Consider the following 25,617-nt stretch of genomic DNA (forward strand, 5'->3'; position numbering starts at 1 on the left):
TCCACAGAGGTTGCACTAGTTTGCAGTCCCACCAGCAGTGTATTAGTGTTCCTGTCTCTCCACACCCACGCCAACATGTGTTGTTTTGGGTTTTTTTGATAAAGGCCATTCTCACTGGGGTTAAGTGATATCTCATTGTGGTTTTGATTTGCATTTCCCTGATGATTAGAGATGTTGAACACTTTTTCATATGTTTGTTAGCCATTTTTATATCTTCTTTTGAAAAATTTCTATTCATGTCCTTTGCCCACTTTTTGATAGGGTTGCTTGATTTTTTCTTGCTGATTTTCCTGAGTTCTAAATAGATTCTTGTTATCAGTCCTTTATCTGATGTGTAGTATGCAAAAATTTTTTCCCATTCTGTAGGTGGTCTGTTTATCCTCTGGACTGTTTCTTTGGCTGTGCAGAAGCTTTTTAATTTAATCATGTCCCATTCATTTATTTTTGTTGCTGCTGTGATTGCCTTGGGGGTCTTCTTCATAAATTCTTTGCCTAGGCCAATGTCTGTAAGAGTCTTTCCTACATTTTCTTCTAGAATTCTGATTGTATCACGCCTAAGGTTTAAGTCTGTTATCCACCGTGATTTGATTTTTGTGAGAGGTGAAAGCTGTGGGTCCTGTTTCAGTCTTCTACAAGTGGCTAACCAATTCTCCCAGCACCATTTGTTGAATAGGGATTCTTGTCCCCAGAGTATATTCTTTCCCGCTTTGTCGAAAATTAGGTGACTATATGAGGATGGTTCTATATTTGGATTTTCTGTTGTGTTCCACTGGTCTGTGTCCCTGCACTTGTGCCAATACCAGGCTGTTTTAAGAACCACGGCCTTGTAGTATAGTTTGAGGTCTGGCAAATTAATACCTCCCATTTTGTTTTTGTTGCTTAAAATTGCTTTTGCTATACGGGGTCTTCTTTGGTTCCATACAAAGTGTATAATTATTTTCTCTATGTCTGTAAAGAATGATGTTGGTAATTTAATAGGGATTGCATTGAATCTGTAGATCACTTTGGGTAGTATAGACATTTTAACAATGTTGATTCTTCCGATCCACGAGCATGGTATATTTTTCCATCTATTTGCAAGTTCTGCTATTTCTTTTCTCAGTGTTTCATAGTTTTCCTTATAGAGGTCCTTTACCTCTTTAGTTAGATATATACCTAGATATTTTATTTTCTTTGTTGCTATTTTGAAGGGTATTGAGTCTTTAATTTGGTTTTCCGATTGACTGTTATTGGCATATATAAATGCCTCTGATTTGTGTATATTAATTTTGTAGCCTGAGACTTTGCTGTATTCGTTAATCAATTCCAGGAGTCTCTTGGTTGAATCCTGGGGATTTTCCAGATATAACATCATATCATCAGCAAAAAGTGAGAGTTTGATCTCTTCCTTCCCTATTTGGACTCCCTTGATTCTGCTCTCTTGCCTGATAGCTCTCGCAAGGACTTCCAATACTATGTTGAAAAGTAATGGAGACAATGGGCAGCCCTGTCTGGTTCCAGTTCTAAGTGGGAGTGCTTTCAGTTTTTCCCCATTCAGTATGATGTTGGCTGTGGGTTTGTCATATATGGCTTGTATCATTTTTAGGTAGGTTCCATCAATGCCTATTTTGTTAAGCGTTTTTATCATAAAAGGGTGTTGAATTTTGTCAAATGCTTTTTCTGCATCTAATGAGAGTATCATATGGTTTTTGTTTTTGCTTCTATTTATGTGGTGAATTACATTTATAGATTTACGTATGTTGAACCACCCCTGCATCTTGGGGATGAAGCCCACTTGGTCGTGGTGGATTATTTTTTTGATAAGTACTTGGATTCGATTTGCTAGTATTTTATTGAAAATTTTTGCATCTATATTCATGAGGGAAATTGGTCTGTAGTTCTCTATTTTTGTTGTGTCCTTTCCAGGTTTTGGTATTAATGTTATATTGGCTTGGTAGAACGTGTTAGGGAGAACTCCATCCTTCTCAATATTGGAGAATAGTTTATGTAGGATGGGCACCAGTTCTTCTTTGTATGTATGGTAAAATTCAGGTGTGAACCCATCTGGACCAGGGCTTTTCTTTTTGGGAAGGTTTTTTATTGCTGTTTCGATTTCAGTTCTTGATATTGGTCTGTTCAGGTACTCTATTTCTTCCTGGTTGAGCCTGGGAAGACTATGTGTTTCTAAAAATCTGTCCATTTCCTCCACATTCTCCAGTTTGTGTGCATAAAGATTTTTGTAGAATTCATAGGTGATATCTTGTATCTCTGTAGCATCGGTTGTGATTTCTCCTTTCATGTTCCTAATGGAGGTTATTAGAGATTTTACTTTTGTGCTCTTGGTTAGTCTAGCCAGAGGTGTGTCTATTTTGTTTATCTTTTCAAAGAACCAACTTTTTGTTTTATTAATTTCCCTTATGGTTTCTTTGTTGTCCTTTTCATTTAGTTCTGATTTGATCTTAGTAATTTCTCGCCTTCTGCTGGGTTTGGGATCGTTCTGTTCTTCTTTCTCCAGCTCTTTGAGTCTATTCGTTAGGTTTTCTATTTGCATGTTTTCTGTCTTTTTGATATAGGCATTTATGGATATGAATTTTCCTCTCAGGACTGCTTTAGCTGCATCCCATAGATTTTGATAAGTTGTATCTCCATTGTCATTTAATTCAAAGAAATTTTTGATTTCCATCTTGATTTCTTCTTTTATAGAATAATTATTCAGGAGAAGGTTATTTAGCTTCCATGACTTTGACTAAGGGTGAGGGTTTCTGTTTGTGATCATTGTTACTTTTATTCCGCTGTGATCTGAGAAGATGCATGGTATAATTTCTATTTTTTTGAATTTTTGAAGACATGATTTATGTCCTAGGACATGGTCAATCTTAGAGAATGTCCCGTGAGCTGATGAGAAGAATGTATATTCTGTGGACTTTGGGTAGAATGTCCTATAGATGTCAGCCATGCCCATTTGTTCTAGCATTCTATTGAGGTCCATTATGTCTTTGTTTATTTTCTGTTTAGAGGATCTGTCCTGTACTGTCAGTGGGGTGTTAAAGTCTCCAGCTATTACAGTATTGTTATCTATCATTTGGTTGAGATCTAGTAGGGTTTGCTTTATGAATCTAGGTGCACCTAGGTTGGGTGCATATATATTGAGTATAGTCATGGCTTCTTGATGAATTGTGCCTTTAATCAGTATGTAGTAGCCATCTTTGTCTTTTATTATTTTTGTTGGTTTGAAGGCTAAGTTATTGGAAATTAAGATTGCCACACCAGCTTTCTTTTGGTTACCATTTGCTTGAAATATCGATTTCCATCCTTTTATTTTCAGTCTAAATGCATCTTTGCAGGTTAGGTGAGTTTCTTGAAGACAGCAGATACTTGGATTGTATTTTTTTATCCATTGGGCCAGTCTATGTCTCTTGAGCGGGGAGTTCAAGCCATTCACATTTATTGAGAAAACTGATAAGTGAGACAGTTTTTTGTTCAGCTTGTTGGGTAGAACTTCATTGTGATGTTTTCTCTCCTGGGCCAGTGTGGTATCTGGAATTTGATCTTTAGCTCTTGAGTAGTTTTACATTCGTGGATCTTTCTTGTGCTGATCCGTGTATAATTCTCTTTCGAGTACTTCTTGGAGGGCTGGTCTTGTCTTGGTGAATTCCCTCAACCTTTGTTTATCTGAGAATGTCTTGATTTCTCCTTCGTATAGAAAACTTAGCTTAGCTGGGTACAAGATTCTAGGCTGGGCATTATTCTGTTTCAGAAGCGTGAAAATGGGGCCCCAACCTCTTCTTGCTTGTAAGGTTTCAGCTGAGAAATCTGGCGTAATTCTGATGGGTTTTCCTTTGTAAGTTACTTGTTTCTTTCTCCTTACAGCTCGGAGAAGTGACTCTTTAGTGGATATTTTGGTCAGCCTGATGACTACGTGGCGTGGTGTTTTCCTATTTGCTATGAATCTCCCAGGGGTCCTTTGAGCTTCTTGAATCTGTATGTCTAGAGTATTGGCAAGGCCTGGAAAATTTTCCTCGATTATGTCTTCAAATAGCTTGTCCAACCCTTGCTTGTTATCTTCTTCACCCTCAGGAATGCCAATAACTCTCAAGTTAGGTTTCTTCACATAATCCCACATTTCTTGAAGACTCAGATCATTTCTCTTACTTTTTCGATCTATCTCTGTGACTGACTTATTTAGTTGGAAGGAGTTATCTTCAATTTCTGAGATTCTTTCCTCTGTTTGATCTACCCTGCTCTTGAGACTTTCCACAGTGTTTTGTAGCTCTCTGAGTGAATTCTTCACTTCTAGGAGTTCAGTTTGGTTTTTCTTCAATATTTCAATTTCTTTAGTGAATTTTTCCTCCAAATCCTGTATTTTTTTTGTGTTTTCCTTGTGTTGTTTATCCATTGATTCTTGTATATTATTCAGCTTGTTTATAATCCATAATTGGAATTCTTCCTGTGACATGTTGGTGTTTTGAGTCTGGTTTGTGTCAAATGGTTGGGAGCTGGTATTTCTCTTTGGGGATGAGCTTTCCATTTGATTCTTTTTGCTCTCCGTGTTTTTTCGCTGGGCCCTTCCCATCTAGATTTGTCGTTGGATCTTTACTTATAGGTTTAGTCTGGTTAACAGGACTCTTTGTGCTCTATTCTTAGGCTGTGAAACAGTCTAGGTATGTTGCTTCTTTTGGCAAGAGGGGGAGTTGCTGTAGCTCCCACGGGCAAAAGTCTGTCTTGGCCCAATGTCCCCAGGGATCAGGTTCCACACTCTCGCTTCTGGAGAAGTATTCAGTGTTTACACTTGGGCAGGGATCCTATATAAGGTCCGTGGACCAGGGGAGAGGGCCGTCCAGGGAGCCTCTTGGTACCCTATTGCTCCACAGTGACTTGGCTGTGGGCTCTATAGTGGCAATTGCGTGCCCGCAGATCTCCGGGCCTGGGGGTGACTACTCAGGATCCGGTATGTACCAGAGCCAGGGACCTGGCCCGTTCCGAAGCTCACCGTGGGTCCCCAGTTTGAAGGCGAGAAGAGAGGAGAAAGAGAAGAGAAAAGAAAAAAAAAAAAAAAAAAAGAAAAGAAAAGAAAAAAGAAAAGGAAAGAAAGCAAAGAAAGAGGAGAAAACGAAAGAGAAAAGAAAAAAAAGAAGAAAAAGAAAGAAAGAAAAAAAAAAAAAAAAGAAAAACGCAAAAAGCCAAACCAAAAAACACCAAAAACGCCAGCAAAAATGAACAAAAACAAACTACATAGCACTTCACCACACCGCAAGGCAGAAAGATACACAAATCTGAAGTATATAGTTCAGCGGCTCAATGTTTTTGTTTGTTTGTTTGTTTGTTTTACGCCTTAGCACAGCTCCGCCCCTTCACTTCCGCTCGGCTGAGTCCGGAGCGGCCATTAGATGTTTTTGTTTTTACGCCTTAGCGCAGCTCCGCCCCTTCATGCCCGCCCGGCTGGGTCCCGGGCGGTTTCGCAGTGGATTTCAAGATGACGTCTGCGCGCCCGCACAGCTCCGAGGGTGGTGGGGATCCAACCTCTGCGCTCAAAAAGGCGCGGCAGCCAGAGGCCCAGAGGGCAAAGGTGCCCGCCGAGGCTGTCCGCCACCGGAAAAAAAAAGAAAAAGAAAAGAAAAGGAAAGAAAAAAAAAGAAAAAACCCCCAAAAAACAAAAACAAACACAAACACAAACAAACAAAACCCAGAAGAAATTTACCAAGAATAAAATATACAGTTCGGCGAGCCTATTCTTCTTGTTCGTGTTGTTTTTTTTTTTTTTTTTTTGCCTTAGCGCAGCTCTGCCCCTTCACCCCGAGCGCGGCCCCGGCATATCCCGTACTCCTGGCGTTGGTTCAGAGACCAGCGGAGGGCGCCGGGCAGAGAGAGCCGCTCGGCACTTTATGGCTCCTGAGCGGTTTCGCCCTCGCTTTCAAGATGGCGCCTGCAGAGCTCCGGGGCTGGAGGAGACTGGCTCCTCGGCAGGCAGAGACCACCACTGCCCGGGGGCTGGCGAGCAAGGACGCGCACCAGGGGGTCACCGGCTGGAGAACCGCCGAAAAAGGCAGCACGGGCAGAAAGAGCCGCTGGGCACTTTTTGGCTCCCGAGCGGTTTTGCCTTCGCTTTCAAGATGGCGCCTGCCGAGCTCCGGGGCTGGAGGGGGCCGGCTCCCCGGCAGGCGGAGACCGCCACTGCCCAGGGGCTGGCGAGCAAGGACGCGCACCGGGGGGTCACCGGCTGGAGAACCGCCGGAAAAGGCAGCACAGGCAGAAAGAGCCGCTGGGCACTTTTTGGCTCCCGAGCGGTTTTGCCTTCGCTTTCAAGATGGCGCCTGCCAAGCTCCGGGGCTGGAGGGGACCGGCTCCCCGGCAGGCAGAGACCGCCACTGCCCAGGGGCTGGCCAGCAAGGACACGCACCGGGGGTGACCGGCTGGAGAACCGCCGAAAAAGGCAGCACCGGCAGAAAGAGCCGCTGGGCACTTTTTGGCTCCCGAGCCGTTTCGCTCTCGCTTTCAAGATGGCGCCTGCCAAGCTCCGGGGCTGGAGGGGACCGGCTCCCCGGCAGGCAGAGACCGCCACTGCCCAGGGGCTGGCCAGCAAGGACACGCACCGGGGGTGACCGGCTGGAGAACTGCCGAAAAAGGCAGCACGGGGTACAACGCTATTTGCTGTCCGGGAGTCTTTTGTGTTTTTCTGCCCTGGGGCAGATCCGTCCCTCCTCGCCAAGCGCTGTCTCAGCTGAGATCCCCCAGGTTCTAAGGTAATTTCTCAAAAAAGCCTCCTGTCTGCAATGCGCCACGTATCCCTCAGTGATTCTGCGCTGGCCTGGGTCAGGGCTCTATTCAATTGGGAGCGGCGGTCAATGAGGAGGACAAGCCGCTTTCCCGAGAGGCTGCACCCGCCCCGGCTGGGGGCGGGTGTATCCGACCCGCGCTCCGCTGGCTAGTGTCTGTCCCGCGTTCCCAATTTTCGTTCACCTCAGACCTCACTCGCTCTGTTTGTCCCACGCTGATTCTCCATGGATTCACACCGCTGTTCCTGTGTGGGAGCGGTCTTCTAGCGTTGTGGCAGGTCCGGATCAATGCCTTCCTTCCCGGGAGCGCAGATTCAGGCCGTCACCACCACTCCGCCATCTTTGATTCTCCTCTGCTTCCTGCTTTAATGCTGTATGGTGTAGAAGCAATGACTGGAGCAGTGGCAGCTATTTTACAACCATAAAGGAGCACTTATAAGGAGGAAAACCCCAGTACGACTAGGGCCCTTGCAATGAGAGGAGATAGGGATGCAGACAGTGCAGACCAAGGGACACCGCCTGTGAGGACACAGCAAGGGGAAGCCACCCGCAAGCCAAGGAGACAGGCCTCAGAAGAAACCAACCCTGCTGACACCTTGATCTTGGACTTCTGCCTCCAGAAATATGAGGAAACAAATCTTTGTTATTTCAGCCACCCAGCCTGTGATATTTGTTATGGCCACTCTAGGAAATGAACACAAGGTGCTACCAGATGTTGGCAGTATTGGACTCCTGAGATCTTGTGTGTTATACCAACTTAGTCATTGGCAACCTTCATCACGCATCAAAATCACCTGGGGGCATTAAAAATTCACGTGTTTCAGTCCTACCCCAAGAATACCATTTCAAGTGGTCTGGAGGTGGTTTCCAGGGGGCCCTAATGAGTAGCCAGCATTGAGATGCATCCTCCCAGATCTTGGAGTCGTTAGCCTTCCTTCCCATGCCGGTCTGGGCTCCAAGGTCACATCCACAGGGAAGTCCCCTTGAACACCCCACTCAGGGCAGCCCCTCTGTCATCTTCCTTCAGAGCATTGACCACTCTGTAAAATGAGCTTCAACTTATATGTTTATTTGTTTATTTCTTCCTTTCCTAAAAATACAAGCTTCATGAGGTTGGGGATCTGGACTCTTTTTTCTTTTAATGCTGACAACAGTTCTATGAGTCACATCTTACGATTCCTATTTGTGGATGAGGACACCAAGGGGCAGAGAAGTTAGTGACTCAGCTCCCCCACTCCAACAATCAGGTCAGAAGTGGTAGGATTTGAGTCTGAGCCAAGACTGGACCCCATTCATAGCCATCCTACTGAGCTACTTACACATTGGTGATTTCCTTGCCACTTTATACTTTGTGAACCATTTTTTCATCACAGAATCTCATTTACCCTCACAATAGAACTCCAGTGTAGGAACTGGCTATTAGCCCCATTTTACAGATGAGAAAATGGGGGCCTAGATGTGGGTTGCATGATTCATGCATGATCACAGAGCCTGAAGGAGGAAGTTTGCTCTGCCCACAAATCCCATTAATTCCCTGCATTCTATTACTCCGCTTCCTGTTTCCTTTTCTCACCTACTTACCAAGTATCCTCTTCTTCCTGCGAGGATGGAGGGAGATTTGGCCCATCTCTGCAAGGAAGCAGCAGCTCTCTCAGGCCGGCAAGGCAGGAGGAGGACCAGCCCACTAAGGAACATCCCAGCACAACTGTTCCCAGCCGCAAGCTGTGCCACTTCTCCCCGGTGGCACTGCCAAGCCAAGGCTGCCTGTTGGCACTTCAGCACTGAATTAGAAATGATAAAGTTAGAACATTCTAGGAGAAGGTAAAAGGGATTAGAGCCCCAGCCCTAAATGGCTGTGAAAGAGTCACTGGGAATCAAATGGCAAAGGACCCAAGGAACAGGAAGACAAGAACTGGCATTTATTGGGTGCCAATGGTGTGCCAGGCACTTGTCACACACACATCCATTTAATCCTGAAGTGGCCCAGTGAGGCATTAGCAGGACATAAAGGCATCTTTATTGACAGCCTCCTCTCTTCACTGCCCAAATTCTGCTCAATGCCTCGCTTCATGGCACTTCTCACGCTGTCCTCCGCCTGACCCTTGGACAAGCTGCCATCGTTCCTACACAAATTGCCTTTCAACCAGTCTCTCGACATTCTCGCTGGGCCCCCTCCAATGCAGTGCCCGTCCTGCCGCCAGAGCCGTCTTTCCAAAATGCAAATATGATGGAGTCTTTCCTCGGCTTGCAACCTTTGACAGCTTCCTATTTTTCTCATGATAAAGACCAAATCCTTAACAAGGTGTCCCAGTACGAATCCCTGGAGGATCCAATTCCCACCCACCTTTCCAGCCCTTCCTCCTCCGTGTGCCAGTCCTCCTGGCTGTCCCTCAGCTTCTGCAGCACACCACGTTCCCTCCGGTCGCCAGGCCTTCACACAAGCTGTTCCCGCTGCCTGGTGCACTCCCCACCTGCCGCCCCCACCTCCTCCAACCCAGCCCTGCCCGCTCCCTCCAGATCTCGGCTCAACGGTCACTCTCTCAGAGCCTTGGACAAGGATATGCTCCTTGTCATATGGTCCTGCCTCTTGCCTTCCCTGCACCTATATATGCCTGAACTGCACATTCCTTAGGGTGATTCGCTGAGTTTTTCATCAGTGTTTACAGGAACAGAGACTTTGCCTGACTTTTCTCCCTCGTCACCTGGAAACCAGCATGGTGCTGAGCACACAGTAGGTCCGTACCAATTTTTTTTTTTTTTTGCATATTAGTACACGTTCATACCAAGTTTCCTCAAATGTATGTCTTTATTTTACTAGACAGAAAACTGGGATTCAGAAAGGTTAGGCAACTTGTCTAAGGTTGCCCAGCAGTGCCGGGGCACAAAACTCCCTGACCGCCTGAGGCAGAGCTTTGCTCGACTTCCAAATATGTCAGCCGCGGAGGGTGTTGGAGGAGGAGAAATGAGCTTCTGGGGAGCATTTCCGCTCCTGGAGAAACAAATGGGTTGTTCTAGACTCAGCCGTCTACACTCCATCACCAGCCAGTTAAGAGGCCAGGCTTCTCAGAGCCGCCCTCAGGCACAGGAGAGAGACCCATGGTCCCTAAAGACCCATCTCATTTTCCTAGGACCCAGATCGGGACCCTCTTAAAGGATAACTGGCCCATCAATAAACCCCACACTAATTCTGCAGCTTCACGAGGCAGAGAAACTGACGAAAGCCCCACTAGCGCAGCCGCTTGGCACCCTCCCGTCCGGGGCTAACAGTGATTCTCGGAAAGTAAATACAGCCCTTCCAGAGCCCCGAGAAGCCATTTGCTATAATGTGCTGTAACCTTCTTAAGTGAGTGCCTGATAAATTAATGGGCCTGTTAAGCACAGTTCATTGTGCATTTCCACTCACAGGTGGTGTGCACTGGTCATCCATGGGAAGTATGTCGAGGACAGGTGGCAGAGAAAATCGGACAAAAACAATTGGCAGCTGCAAGTTCCTGCACACCGGCGCATGAACCCACATCTGCAGCAGGTATGAGCTCTGCAGACACATGTCCCTGCAGACACATGTGTGCATGTGCGTGTGAGCATGTTACGGCAGATGTAGGCTCGTAGAGCAGGCATGCTTGCAAACACTTGCACTTGTGAATGTGCACGACTGTGCAATTACCCAGCACCTGTAGACCTGCTTGCACTGGCCAGCGTGATGCCCCATCCACACGGTAAGAAATGGCTCATTGTAGTTACTCCACAAATATTTGCTGTTTTAATGAATAACTAAAGGCTACCTAATCATCATAATAACAATAAGAGTGAATATAATAAACAGGATGAAGCATTTCCAGGCAGCCTAAAAAAGTGGAAGCATTCTCCGATGCAGCCGTTAGCTGGCTGTGTGTGCTCGGGGAGGGTGCTTTCCTACTCTGATCCTCGTTTCTCACCTGTCGAAGGAGAGCTGCCATTGGCAGAGCCAGCAGGAAGGTGAGGAAGTTTATCCCTCCCTCCCTTTTATTGAAAGAGGGAAGGCTAGAGCGTCATTTTAGGGGGGTTGAGGAAGAGTGGCTACATTTTGGAGGATTTGCCATGATAAATAAGAAAGAAAGATGACAAGATCAGATAGCACAATTACTAAGATCTTCGGATGCCTGGGTGAGATTTCACCCTGTGAATCTGTGGGGGTGTGGGAGCACTGTTCTGTCTTCTCCAGTGCATTTGTGGGGCGACAGAAAAGACAAGAAACTTGGCAAACTGGAGATGCCGGTGAGAGGGTGGCTGAGTAATTGACCTTGGGGTCTAGACTGAACACCAGGTCAGGAGGATGAAAGAGGGGAGGACAGAGAGAAGGTGGAGGGGGCTGGAAGCTTCCAAACAGCTGGTAGAGCAGACTGAGCATGAAGAAATGAGGCAGTTGTTTGGATCAAAAGTCCTGGTAAGGGAAACCAGAGGTTTCTATTTTAGGGTGGGGCAGATGGGGACAATAACACGTAAGTTCATGATGAAACTCAAGTCGGGGTGAATGTCATTGAAGAAGGGACAGGGGCAGGGGTTAGGGACTGGGAGCCTTGAGCTGTGAGTGGTTCTTTTGTAGGGAAAGTGGGGATCTTGCAGCCCTTTGATAATTCCATGAAAGGTGTAGATCCTTTCCCTTTGGGAATGCCGCACTCACACTCTTTCACAGAAGATGCAAAGAACCCCAAACCTCCTGGACCTGCTGGGTCTCTGATCTGCAGACTGTTGGGTGGATGGATGGTGTCCCACAGTGAAGACATGGCTTGGGGGATGAAGGCGGCCATGGAGCAAGGGTCAAAGTGCTTATGGAGGGTCAGGTGGTGATGAGATGGTGAAGCCACAAGGATGCAGAGGATGCCACTGCCAGGGGCCAGGGATGCAGGATTCCACGGGGAACTCTGACATGGAACTTCCCTGCTGGACTTGCACAGAACACAGGGCACAGGGCACTCTTGGGCCTGATTCATCTCCAGCTGCCATTTCACGTGGTCCATGGGCATTGGATGGACAGAAGAAAGACAGGATGCCTTTCCTGCAGCTGCTGCCTCCTGCTCTGTGAGCAAACATCATTGTCTCAGATTTTTCAGCATGACTTATTTCCATCTTTTATTTCTGTGACTTCTATTCCAAGATCTGCCTCCAGCTGTCTGTCTGCCACCTCAGAGTGCTGTGGTGTCTTTATCCAGCTTCCAACTGTGGTGCTCCTGGTCTGCTCCCCTTCCCCAGAGTCTCCAGAGAACCTGCCTCCAGGAGCTTCTTTTTATCCACCTTCCTTGGGGTGCTGGTGTCTGTTTCCCAGCAGGACCCTGGGCTGCACCCACAGCTTCAGATCCTCCTGCCTCCTCCCTGGGGCTTCTGTTCACTCCCCGCTTTTTAGAATCATGCTCAGACACATCTCAATAAATTATCAGAATAATTCACATTCTGATAATGCATTCGAGAAGAATTCAATGTTATGAGCTACTTTATTTAAGATCTATAAATGGTTAGAATTTAGGTGTGAGAGAATGATCAATATTATAATCAATGATAATGACTAATATTTGTTGGATGCTTACTATTCGAAACACTTTATACACATTAGCTCCTCCGATCCTTAGAACAATTCTGTGAAATAAGAATTATTGCTATTATCGCCATTTTAAAAGTGAGGCACAGAGAGGTTCAGCAACAGGAGAAAGGTCACACAGCTAATGAATGGGATGGCTAAGGTTTGAATGCAGAGCAGCCAGCTACTTGGTCACTATGCTTCCTAAGGACCAGAACAACTCTAGCTGCAGGAGATACACTCGTGAATCAGACCAGCAAGACCTCTGTCCTTGTGGTGCTTACATGACAGTGGAGTACAGAGATGGTAAACAAATAAATGAAAACAATAATTGCAGATAATGGTGACAGCCATGAGGACAATGAAACAGGCTGATGTGGTTAGTGCCAGGAAGGGCTATTCTGATAGGGCGTTTCTCTGGGTAAATAAAATTTCAGTTGTTGAGTGGAGATTCAAATGAGATGGCGATAGAGGGAAAAATGTCCCTAACAAAAAGGAACAGCAGGCACCGAAGCCCTGGGGTGGGAATGAGCTGGAAACCCATCTAGAAACAAAAAGAGGTTGCTGGTGAGCGAGGGGAGCTGTGGTAAGTCTCGAAATCGGTGAGAAAACAGTGATCAGATCAATTATGTGAAAATAAGAACTCGGATTTTTTTTCTGAGTGCAAAGGAAATACCCCTTGAATAGTTTTTAAAGGAGAACAGAATGATCTAATTTTACTTTTAAAAGATCTGTCAGATATGTCAAAAATAGATAAAACTCCTGCCTGGCGGAGATTAAGCACTCAATAAATATGAGAATTCCCTCTCCACCCTGGGAGACGTCTGGGGGAAAGAAAAGGAAGCTAACATTCAGTGGAAAAGCCCTTTGTTCCCTAAGAATCATGGATGCTACAGGCTCCTGTAGGGAAAGAGCATTGTGAAAGTATCTTGTTTGACCCTCTACTATAGACAGGATACCTCTCAAAAACATGAGGAATATTCCATTAATATTTGCCAAGACCCATCCTCTTTGCAGAAGCCTCTTGCCTTATCTATCCTGGCTTTGTTGCGGTACTTATCTTACAATGGCACCTGAACCAGCAAGTCCTGTCAGAGCAATATTTGCTAAACATTCACGTGGACCAAACAGTTTGGCAGGAGGCAAAGGCAGTAACTTTATGTCCACTGGCCATTAAGACATCTCTAATGAAAAGAGTCTTTTCTTAGGGTGGCTGCTGAGATATTAATCCCTAATTCTGATATCTGGTTATTGTTTTCTTCCTACTCTAGACATGAGGACTGACTCACTCTTTTGGTTGCCAAAGACAATGATGATAAAAACACATTTCTTGTCTTTAAAGAAAGAGGCATTAGGCCAAACAAGAAACAGTGCACCACAACAGAGATGCGATTCATGCCAGCCACAGGCAGCAGAGAGATGCTGGACATTGCATCCTAGGTGTAGCAGCCTCACCTTGTTTTGTTTTGTTTTTTCCTTTTCTCACTTTTAAGTAGCCACCCAGGGGACCAGAACTAGACCTGGTAATGATCAGAGCTCAATTAGGTGCTCAAGAAGCCTCCCACAGATCTTGGTTCCCCAAACAAGTATTGCTCAAAATGTCTTTGGGGCTCTGATTTCATAACATGCATGCAGTATGGGTTTGAAGCCCGTGATTGGCAGGAGTCCTGAATGATAAGAGAGTTGATAGCTGACTACAGTTGCAAAGCTGGATGTTGCCACAAGCTTCAAATTAAGTGGTAAGAAAAAGTTGCAGAAAGCTGGAGCAGAAAGTGAGTGCGGGGTTCCTGGTTGGCAAAGTGAAATAAAACCTTGTGTAAAACTTTCTCTATGCTCTAAAGTAGAAAATGATTAGATAAAATAATTTCTATTGAATCAAATACAATCTGAGTTCCAAGCAAGAAAGGGTGATCCCCAGGTAGATGATGAGAGATCTCCAGGCTCTGTGGGAAGATCTGACTCCCTTGGGCTGCGATTATGATGCTCTTGGAGAGAAACTGTAGTCAAGGCTGTGAGCTCTAAAGGTTTAAAGGAGAAGGAATGGGAATTTCTAATAAAGCAAGGCACCAGGAAAAAAGAGCTAAGCCTGTTACCAGGGAGGAAAAACTTCCCTTCCTGCCCCAGGACAGAACCCAGAAGTGCATCTCTGCCCAGGTTGCTGATAAAAAGTAGTTACAAAATATTAGAATCCTGGAACTTAATGCAATGTAGTGGATGAGCCTAAGTTCTAACTCCTCATACAGAGTAGAAACCCCAAGCCATGAAATGAGTGTATTATAAAAGCTAGCCAGAAACTGGGGAAGGTCTGCAGAGGCAATCATAAAACCAGACAGTAGGAGTCCTCCCAAACCGAGGCACGTGCATGACTGCTACAATGACAGCTCCTGCTAAAAGTAAGCTTACAGGCGAAAATGACAAAATGTATTATATTAAAGATTATGCAAAGACTAGGAGAATCTACTACCAAAGAGACCCTTGCTGAGAGAACCTCCAAAGGCTATAACCCAGTAAGAGGAAAAGTGAATCCAGACAGAAGGAAAAGGATGCAAGAAACAATGGGGAGCAAAGAAACAGAAAAGGAGCAAAGCCAGTATGGCCCCGTCTTGGCCAGACCTCTGGCAAGTTGGCAAGTGAGCATTGCTTTGGCCTGGGGGATTCTCCTAACTGGATAAGGGGAGCAAGAGGAGACTGTATTTCCAGTGGTTTCCTCTCTCACCTTGGATTGCTGGCTGCCCTCTGTCTTTGAAGTTAGAAGCGATCCTGGTTTCCCTGGCTACAAAGTCTGTTTACTCACAGAGTCAAAGGTTAAATGTGTTTGCACCAGATTGAGTGCACCTAAGAGGAAAGCAGCTTTCTGTAACCAACCGATGCAGCATTCTGATGCATGCTCTGACCTACCCATTTGCTCTACCAAATAGACCGAAGTATATCATTGTGTTTGGTGCATTAAGACACTTAGGAAAATCAAAAGCTTTTTTTTTTTTTTTTCTTTCTTTCTTCTTGTTTCCCTGCAATATCTGCTGACTTAAGCACAGCCTCCTGTATGGCATGCAGGAGCTGGAGATGGCAATGGTAGAAAAATCACATGATGTCAGCACTAACCTATGCATTTGGATGTGAACCTGTTGGCAAATTATAGCCTGTCACTCTCAAATGAGTGAGCCGAGATGGAAATGTCAATTTGAACAGATGCCTTTTTTTTTTTTTTTTTGCACTACAATTTAGGGAGGTGACACAAATATCATAAAGCACATGCCTAATGTATGAGTTTTAAATTCAATAGTGAAAGGGGGAAGAGAGCGAGGAAGAATGAGGGTTACAAAAGGATTTTTGTGGTTTATTGAGCAATAAATGTGGGCAATGTGGGAGGAATAACAAGGATTGCAGAGATCAGCTTTTCTCCTCCATTCGGGCAAGATGCGATGAAAAGGACCAGGGCTTGGTTACAAAAGCAGCCTAGCAAGGGTGGCGAGAGAAGGGAACTTACCAAGACCCACACGTCCTTGGGAAGCACAGCCCGAGGCAGCTATCAGGGCTGCTGAAGTTGCCCGGATCTTGACAGCAGAAGCAAGTCTCAAACATGAGGGGCAACAAACCATTTGGCAACATGTCTGTGGAGGGGACCACGGTGCCATCATAACATTCTTTCGGGTCTCTTTTGAGTCCTGTGCTTTTCAGATTTGAGGGAAAGCAGTTTCGGTGCTTTAGGCTCCCCAAAGTGAAGAAACCAGATTACATTAACAGCTTCTAGCCTGCAAAGCATAAGACAGCGATGTTGTTTATTTTCTGAACATGTTTGTCTCCCGGTGATGGGCCCCAGGCGTGTGGAGCAAAATATGAACACCAAGAGCCGAGCACAATACACTGGCACTTTGTTAAGGGCCTTGATCCTTCCTGGTTCAGGTTCCAGAGGCGGAGCCTCGGGCCAGAGGTCGCTGAGACCCTCAGAGGGAAGGCCGCAGAGTTTATCACTATTTTCTGCTCCGGAGAGCACAAAGTTAGGGTCAAGTTTACAGAAAGGATTATTAAAGGGATTTGGAGGTGAGCTATATTGGGCACCCAGATAAATTGCATGAGAGATTTCAAGCCATTCTGACCTGCATTCCTCTCCTTTTTTTCCCCCACCTCTGGGCTGTGTTTCCACAGCTTCTAAGCATCCTATCTCAGCTTTGCTTTTATGTACTTTGACAGTCCAGAAATAATTTGTGCTGGAATCTTTCATCTTGTCCCTATTTGATGTGAGCATTGGGTAAGACCTCTATAAATAATAAAAATAAAAGCTCACACTTATGCCACACTTAATAGGAACCGGGGATTAGCTTATTTAATCCTCACAACCATCTTTGAGGTAAATACTAACATTTCCCCTATATTATTTGTTAAAACGCAGACTCGTCTGCTTGTTAAGTGGTAGAGCTGAGAGTGAACCTGGGCAGACTGACTCCAGAAATGCAGGTATAACCTCGACTCCGTAACTACCCCATCAAGTGCCACACTGACTGTCAAACTGATTCAGATGACAATTGCAGCTCTTTGTCACCAGCTGATAAAATAGATGACAAGACAATTAAAGCACCCAATGAAATCTCTGAGGAGAAATCCTAATACATTTGAGGGAAGGTTGCATTTCCAAGGTAGCTTGCCTCTACCCACCAAATAAGGCACAGAGGACTTTGGCAGTCATGACAAGCTTTAAAAAAAAAATGAATACTTTTTTGTTTTGTTTTTCCTGCTGTGCTTCTCCCACAGTTTGTGCACAGCTTTTGCTTTTTTCGTTTTTATTTTTTTTTTAAAGTGCACTTCATTTTTAATAGAGTTTTAGATTTATGGGCTGGGTGCTATGGCTCACGCCTGTAATCCTAGCACTCTGGGAGGCTGAGGCACGAGGATCGCTCGAGGTCAGGAGTTCAAGACCAGCCTGAGCAAGAGCGAAACCCCATCTCTACTAAAAATAGAAAGAAATTAGCTGGACAACTAAAAATATATAGAAAAAATTAGGCAGGCATGGTGGCACATTCCTGTGGTCCCAGCTACTCGGGAGGCTGAGGCAGAAGGATTGCTTGAGCCCAGGAGTTTGAGGTTGCTGTGAGCTAGGCTGACGCCACGACACTCTAGCCTAGGCAACAGAGTGAGACTATCTCAAAAAATAAAATAAAATAAAATAAATAAAGTAGATTTATGGCAATATTGAGCAGATAGTACAGACTTCCACATACACACCCTGCTCCCCCTCCCCACCCTCAGCAGAACATTTCCCTTATTATTAACATCTACCATTAGTGTGGTATATTTATTATAATTCTTTAGTTTCTGTCACTAATTTTAGAAAATTCCCCACATTTTAAATAGTGTTTCTGTCCCTTTCTTTCTTCTCTTTCTAGTTTTCACATACATGCATTTATTATATCTTTTATAATTGCCTCACAATGCTTGGATATTCTATTTTGTGTTTCCTTTTTATTTATTTATTTATTTTTGCCTTTTTGCGTTTCAGTTAGGGAAGTTTCTATTGACACATCTTTGTTTCACTGACTCTTCAACCATGTCCAGTTAACTGGTGAGCCCGTCAAAACGTTCTTTTCTGTTGCAATGCTTTTGATTTATTCCATTTCCTTTTAATTCCTTGTTAGAGTTTCCATCTCTTGGCTTACATTATGTATCTGGTCTTGCATGTTCTCTACTTTGTCCATTAGAGCCCGTGGCCTATATGTAGTTCTTTTAAATTTCTGGTTTGATAATTCCAAAACCTTTTCCATGCCTGCGTCTGGTCTGGGTGCTTGCTTTGTCTGTTCAGATTGTGTTTTTACTTATCTTTCAGCATGCCTAGTCCTTTTCTGTTGAAAGCTGGACATGATGTATTTGGGTGACAGCAACTAAGATGGGTAAGCCTTTGGTGAGGTTTTATGTGTATCTGGCTAGGACTCAGGTTGTGTTTACTGTTTACTGTAGCTGTAGGTATCAGAGGCTTATGTTTACTTTAATGTCCGTGTGTCTCCCCAGTTGTCTCTGGGTTTCCCTAGAAACTCTTTCTTAAAATAGGGTCTGATCCTTGCTGCTCTTTCAGCTGTAATGCCCAGTAGTATATAAGAGCTCTGAAAACATGGTTAACAGGATACTGAAGTTCTGTATTTCCCTTTCTCCACCTGGGATAAGACTCTTGCCAGATAGGTCTTTGTTGTGGAATACTCTGTGGCCTTATTTCAAAATTATTACCTTCTCCTCCCTTGGCCAAACATGATGGAAGTTTTCATTGTTTTTTTTTTTTTCCCCCCTGATCTTCACTGTGAGAACCTAGTAGGACTCCTAGAAACAAAGCTCCTCTAAGTGTGGAGATCTCCCTTAAACTGGGCTCCTAGGAGCTTTTAACTCCAATCTGTTCCAGCCTCAGCTTCCAGAAAGTCACCAAAGTTACAGTGTAAGTGTTCCCACCTTTTGCTGGCTCCAGGAGCCTGAGCTTCAGGTCAGCTGGTCTATTTTCTCTCTGTTTGCCTCTCTCGGGTTTTGGAGATGGCAATTTGTCCTGCAATCTCAATTAGCTAATGGATCTAAGAAAAGTGACTGATTTTCAGTTAGTTCAGCTGTTTTCTTGTGGTGATGGCAGGAATGATGCCTTCCAAGCTTTTTACGTATTGGAGCTAAAACCAGAAGCCACAAGCTCTTTAGTAACATAAGTCAGATCATGATTGTGGTATATTCACATAATGGAAATGAATGAACTGTCTACATGTTCAACAACGTAGATGACTATATAGTTTTGCATGAAGAAACCAGACACAAAAGAATAGCCATTGTATGATTCCATTTATATAAAGTTCAAGAACAGGCAAAACCACAGTACCTGTTTAGAATTTATTATGATATGTGAGGAGGAGGAAATGAATAATTATTGAGAAGTGAAGACAATTCTGAAGCACTGAAAAATTTTCTTTGTATGGAATTCTACATACCAGATTTTCTATATACTGAATTCTTTAGCCTACTTCTCACTGTTTCTCTTATAGGTTCAATCCTCTGATGTGGTTTTGCCTCACTTTCCAGGTTTGGCATGTCAGATCTACGTTGGCTGGGGAAGGGGTGGGGTTTGGGGAAACCACAGCCACTACCCTTCTTGGCTGCATTCTGATACCGCCTGATGCTGCCTCTCTGTAATACGAATGTTACAGACAATTTCAAAAACATAGTAAAATTCACCCATAATCCCACCCTCCTTAAAATAACTGCTGTTCAAATTTTTAGGTACTTTTGTTTTTCATCTTTTGTCACATGTTTTTAAATTGTGATAAATACATATAACATAAAACTTACCATTTTAACTATTTTAAGGTGTACAACTCAGTGGTATTATTATATTCACAATGTTGTGCAACCATTATCACTATCTTGTCCCAGAACGTTTTCATCACCCCAAAAGGAAACCCTGTATACATTCACGGTCACCCCCCACTCCCCATTCTCCCAGCCTCTGGCAGCCACTATGCCTGTCTTTATGTCTCTGTGAAATCTTGTATTCTTCATATTTCATGCTATCATATTTTAAAAAGTGCAATTATGATGCATAGGTGTAGTTTTATTTTAACGTAATATTGTACTCCAAGTATTCTTCCACATAATCTTTGTAACCCTCCTGTTAAATGCTGCATAATATTCTATTGAGAAAGTGTCATAGTTGACTTAACCATTTCCATTTGGGGATTGTTGCAAAAAACTTTGTTATAGTTGTTTTTTTTTTTTTTTTTATGTCACTGCTATAGCTAACACTGTAATGAACATCTTCACGCATATAGCTTCTTTCCAAGTTGTAATTATTTCTTTGGAATTGATTCCCTTGTGTGGGATACATGGATGGATGCATGAAGCCTGGTGATGATCTTCAAGCTCTCTTTTAATGTTTCCAAATTGCTTTTTTGATAGGCTTATATTAATTTTCAATATTATGGGGTATATGTGAAGTATCTATTTTACCATATCCTTGCCAGCAGTGGTCATAATCTTCCACAATATATATGTATATATATATTTTTTTTAGTCTCCTTGGTTTGTGACATGTGACTTTGAAAACAGAGATGTGTTTTGCTCTCCCATTTCCTCACTACTGGCAGAGTGATTTTCTCAGAAAAACTGGCGTATCAAGCCAGATAACATTTCCAATTTATCGCTCCCGTGAAAGTGGCTGCAGGATAAGAACAAATACAGTCTGTGTTCAATCTATTCAATTAGAACAGAACAAGGAATTTATTTCAACACATACAAATCAGCAAATCCCATTCTGGTTGAATCCCATTTAGCATTTATGTAGGCTTAATTAAATCACCGATGGGGTTTCTTACAAAAAGAACGGCCTTCAGGAAATATACTTGCTAAATACTCTTCAACAATGGTTGGGGGGAAAATAAATAAGGGATGCAGGGCTCGTTCTCAGAGTCCCTTGCATCTCCTCCAAGTTTCAGACTTCTGCTTGAGCTCTGAGGTCGTATGCAGACAAGAAGCTGACGCTGGGGTGTAGGGCAGGACTAGCGGAGTGGGGCATTGTGCTATGCGTGATTCATGAGCATCAGGTCCTATGTGCTGCTCTTCTGTCGTCACTCCCTGCAGGAGCAAGCGTGCCTTCTAATACAGGACCAGGATCTGTCTGCATAAACAACCCAGCCCTCATCACAGTGGAGAGCCAGGCAGAAGGGAGGGGAGAAGGCAGCCATTACCAACAATTCCGTGGAAACTGATGACTTGTCCAGTGCTCACTGCCTGGCTGGCTCTCCAACCAAGTACACTTTCCAAAAGCTCCCCATTTCTCTCTCTCTCTCTCTCTCTCTCTCTCTCTCTCGTTGGAAAGTGCCAAATGACACTAGTTACGAGTAACAAGGTCCCTGTGCTTCCAAGACAGTATGGTAATATTGGAATATGGTAATAAACTATCCAAGCCAGTATAATAATATTCCAAGAAGCCTGGGCACATTTATGACCCTGTAGATGTCACTCTTGATCAGTTGAGCATCTCACTGTCTTTCTGGTATGAGCTAAGTTATACCTACATCAACTTGTGTGATCATACTCCAGGAGGGAAGTACAATAATTATTCCCAACATACAGGGAAAAAAACAGGCTAAGAGAAGTAAAGGAATAAGAGTTAAACCCATAATCTTTCCTAGGTGGTTTCTGAGTTTAAGCTTTTAATTACTACTCTGTACCTGGATTCTGGAGAAGAGAAGCCTAAGGACAACGTTCACAGAAGAATGTGTTTCTCGGATAGAGCCCCAGGACTGCATCAACACAATTGTCCTGTGTGTTTTCTCCTGAAAAAGCTTGGGTTTCTGCATTTTAAAGCCTTTAGGAGAACCTTGCAGCTAATTAAGGCTGGGGGTACATTCCAGCATTTTAATAGACTGGCAGAGTAAGAGGAGTTAAAAAGATCGTGCTTCAATTAGTCAAACCTTGTCTCCCTAATTTCTTTTCATTGAACTCCAAGTCTTCAAGCATTTTGAACTACAAGTTTTTGGGGGAACTGCTGTAAATAGATGCCTTCCCACAAAGGCTAAAGGGACCTCGGAACCAGCTCATTCATCCCTGTGGATTTACAGATGAGGATTGAAGAAGGGAAGTCATACTGCCAGGATCACACAGATCCAGCGCTGGCCCTTCAGTCATTCCATCCTGAACCCCAAGCTTCCTCCAGGAGAGTAATATCATTTCTAATGTCTTTGAAAGAGAGGGGATGGCGTTTCCCAGGGACCGATGAGTTCCGACTTGGGCAATTCATATTTACAAAGATGCTAGCTCCATTTGCTTTGCTTTGCAGGCCCCAGGTGGTGGTGATGTGGTAGGTTAATAGCCTCTTTGAATATGAAGACATGTGAATTGGGAAGCAGCTGAGTGTAATAGCGAAATAAAATTGAAAGTTGAAGACTAGGGCTGGGATCCTGGTTCTGCCGCTTGCTACTTGTCTGATCTTGAAGAACTGTATAATACAATCTCTCTAAGTTTGTGCTGTTCACTGCCGTATCCCTGGTGCCTATGGCAAAACCTGACACATATTAGGTGACACCTACATACATTTAAACATAACTTTTTTAAAAAAGAAAAAGCCATTGAACAATCATCATGTTTTTTGTTATCAGGCTGCATGGCTCCAATGTCATGCTAAATCTGTGACTCTAGAAAATAATGCAATATTGCTAACCCTCAGTTTTATCATAGAGAAAATAAGGGTAATATTTAGGACCTACGCCTGGGTTGTTGAGGAGACTAAATGAGAGAATGCAGATATAGAACCTGGCACTTAGCAAACACTCAATAAACATTTTATTACTATGTTAGTACCTCTTTCTGTGTACACATGGGGATGGGGTGGCCAGAGATAGGGAGGGAGGGTTCAGAAGGGACTATATTTTAAATGGCTCTGAGTGCCACACTGTGGAATTGAACTTATTCTCATGAAAATCAGATTTTATGAAAGTAATTCCTAATTGCTTGTGAATCCCACTTCCAAGCATGTTAGGAGGGCCGATGGGATGGGAAGGCTGCTGGGATGTCCTTCCCTCCTTTCCTCCTTTTTTTTTTTTTTTTTTAATCACTCCTCCTCCATTTTTCTTTCCTTCCTTCTTCAGCCTGAACATCAGATGACAGATCTCATTTGCAGTTTTCCCTTTTGGTTGCCAAATCCCTGATTGGCTGCCCCTCCCAGAAGCAATTAGCCTAACCCCAGTGAATTGGGTGGCAATTACAGGGAGAAGTTTAAACCCAACTCACTTGGCAGGAAAGCAGCACACTCCCCCCAATCTTACTGAAACCTCCTGTTTTTTCTCTCTTCTGTTCCTTGTCGCCTAGGTAGTTGGAACCTCTGTCTCCAGCCTCCTCCTCCTCTCATCCTGTCTGATTCATGTGTTTTCTCCACTCTGAGCCAGCTGCTGCAGTGAGCTGTGAGATCACAGGCGGGAGTTATTAGCAGCAAAAGCATCTGCCAGGAGAGAGTAGGAGAAGGTAGGGAATGTTCCACAGGGGCAGAGACAGGCCCAGCTCAGACTGGGACGATGCAGGAAACCATTGCTGCACTGTTACTTACCAATACTTTAAAAAATTTAAAAAGCTTATGAACTAAGTGCTTTTAAGCACATTAGCTTGAATTTTCTTAATAACCCTATGAGGCATGTATTATTCTCCCTATTTTAGAGATGAGGAAACTGAGATTCAGAGGCTCAAATTTGTATATCTGGTCATTAATAAAGCTAGAGTTTAAACATAGGTTGAGGAAACGTAGAGTCTGTAATTTTAAGCTGAAATTTCTCCCATTCAAAGACCCTCCCCCAGTAGAAAAATAATTGAGGAACTATTTCTCAGACATTCTCAGGGGTGAGAATAGGTTTCTTATATCAAGACAAGTGGAGAAAGGTGTGAAGATTGGCACACGGTTTATGCAGGAAGTGGGTGGGTGATTTGGGGAGTGCCCTGGCTGAGATGGGACAGAGGCTTACCCTCAAGGTCAGAATAGATACTGAGAAACTCAATCTGGCCGCAGATACCGACCCCAGAGGTGCAAATGAGCAACTGAGACCTTGTATTAAAGCATAAACTTAATTCTGACAGTCTGAGATGGCTGTACACTCTAGTACTATAGGGGTTAAGTGAGCAGGTAGCTTCATCTAGTAACTCGGTACAAGGAGCAGGGGACCACACTCACGCTGTCACAAGGAAGGCTAGCTGGAGCAAGGCAGGGCAAGGTGGCCAACACCTTGGATAGCGACGGGGGCCTTGGAAATAGAGGCTATTTTAATCAGTTTAACCAGTCAAAATTCAGGAGTAGGGCTCAATCTCTTTCGTGGCCAATCCTGTACTGAACACAAAGAAATCAAAGATAACTGTGTCTATACTTGAGCAGTTTGTCCACAGTCTGCTGGCATAGATAATTGAGATGCAGCATGAGTACCAGCTCTCATGGAGACGCATAAGGGAGTTCAGTAGCCCCAAGGAGGGGCAATGAATTCAGCTTGAAGTGGTGGAGTCAAGAAAGTCTTTGTGGAATAAACAGTATGGAAGAGAAAGCATTAGCAGGGGAACAAAGGAATGGGAGATGGAGGGAAGCCTGAGTCCCAAGAGCAATAGGTACCAAGGCTTGGAGGTGGGAAACAGCATGATGCAGATGGAAAATCACAGTTAGACAGCCGTGACTGGAGGGTGAAGTGCAGATAGTGGTGTGGGAGAAAGGAATGTAGAAAGGTGGAAAGAAAAGCGAAATCTAAAAGAGCTACAAAAACTTTGATAAGGAGTTTGAGAAATTATAAAGACCAAAGAACTCTGGATGTCTGGCCTTTATTTAAAAAAAAAAAACAAAACAAAAGATCTGGCAACACTGGACCCTCATTGTTGTGCACCTTGGAGCCAAAGAATAGCTGTTCGATTTAGGAGGAGGAGCACACTTCGATGTCTTACATCTTCCCTTTCCACATGTCAGCAAGTCTTGGTGGGACATCTGGGTTTAGTTTGAGTAGTTTTCAGCAGGAGGAGGGACATGATCTTGTGTTTACAAAAATCATTCTGACTTCTCTGGGGAGGAAAGATTAAAAGGACATTAATTAGTTGGATATCAAAGTTATATAGGTGGAACATAATGATGGCTCGAATCATAATGATGATGGAGTTGTAGAAAAGACTACAGCATGGAGATTGGGGAGTGTATTAGTCAAAGTTTTCCAGATAAACCGTGTCGGGGTGTGTGTGTGTGTGTGTGTGTGTGTGTGTAGAGAGAGAGACAGAGAGAGATTTTAAAGAACGGGCTCACATAACTGTGAAGGCTGACAATTCCAAATTCTTTAAAGTAGACCAGCAGCCTGAAAACCCATGGAAATGTCTAACTTTGAATCTGAAGGCAGTCAGTATGCCAGCTAAATTCACCCCTTGTCCAGGGAAGTAGGTCTACTCTATTTTTCTATTAAGAGCCTCAACTGACTGGATGAGTCCCAGCCATGTTACAGAGGGTAATCTGCTTTACTCAGAGTCTACTGATTTAAATGTTAATCTCATCTTAAAAAATACCTTCACTACACAGAAACATCTAGATTAATGTTTGGCCCAATATCTGAGTACTGTGGCCTAGCCAAGTTGACACATAAAATTTACCATCACAAGAAGGAATCTTTCAAACTTGTTAATATAAAAACACCTATTGGAGGTTCAAGAGTGAGTATTATATAGAGGAGGGAATAACAAACTATCGTCCTTGGGCAAAATCTTGCTTGCCACCTATTTTGATAAAAAAAAAAAGCCTTTTTGGAATACAGCCATGTTCATTCATTTATGTATTGTTGATGGCTGCTTTCATGCTAT

Source organism: Eulemur rufifrons, chromosome 14 (assembly GCF_041146395.1).
Source record: "Eulemur rufifrons isolate Redbay chromosome 14, OSU_ERuf_1, whole genome shotgun sequence".
Lineage (NCBI taxonomy): Eukaryota > Metazoa > Chordata > Mammalia > Primates > Lemuridae > Eulemur > Eulemur rufifrons.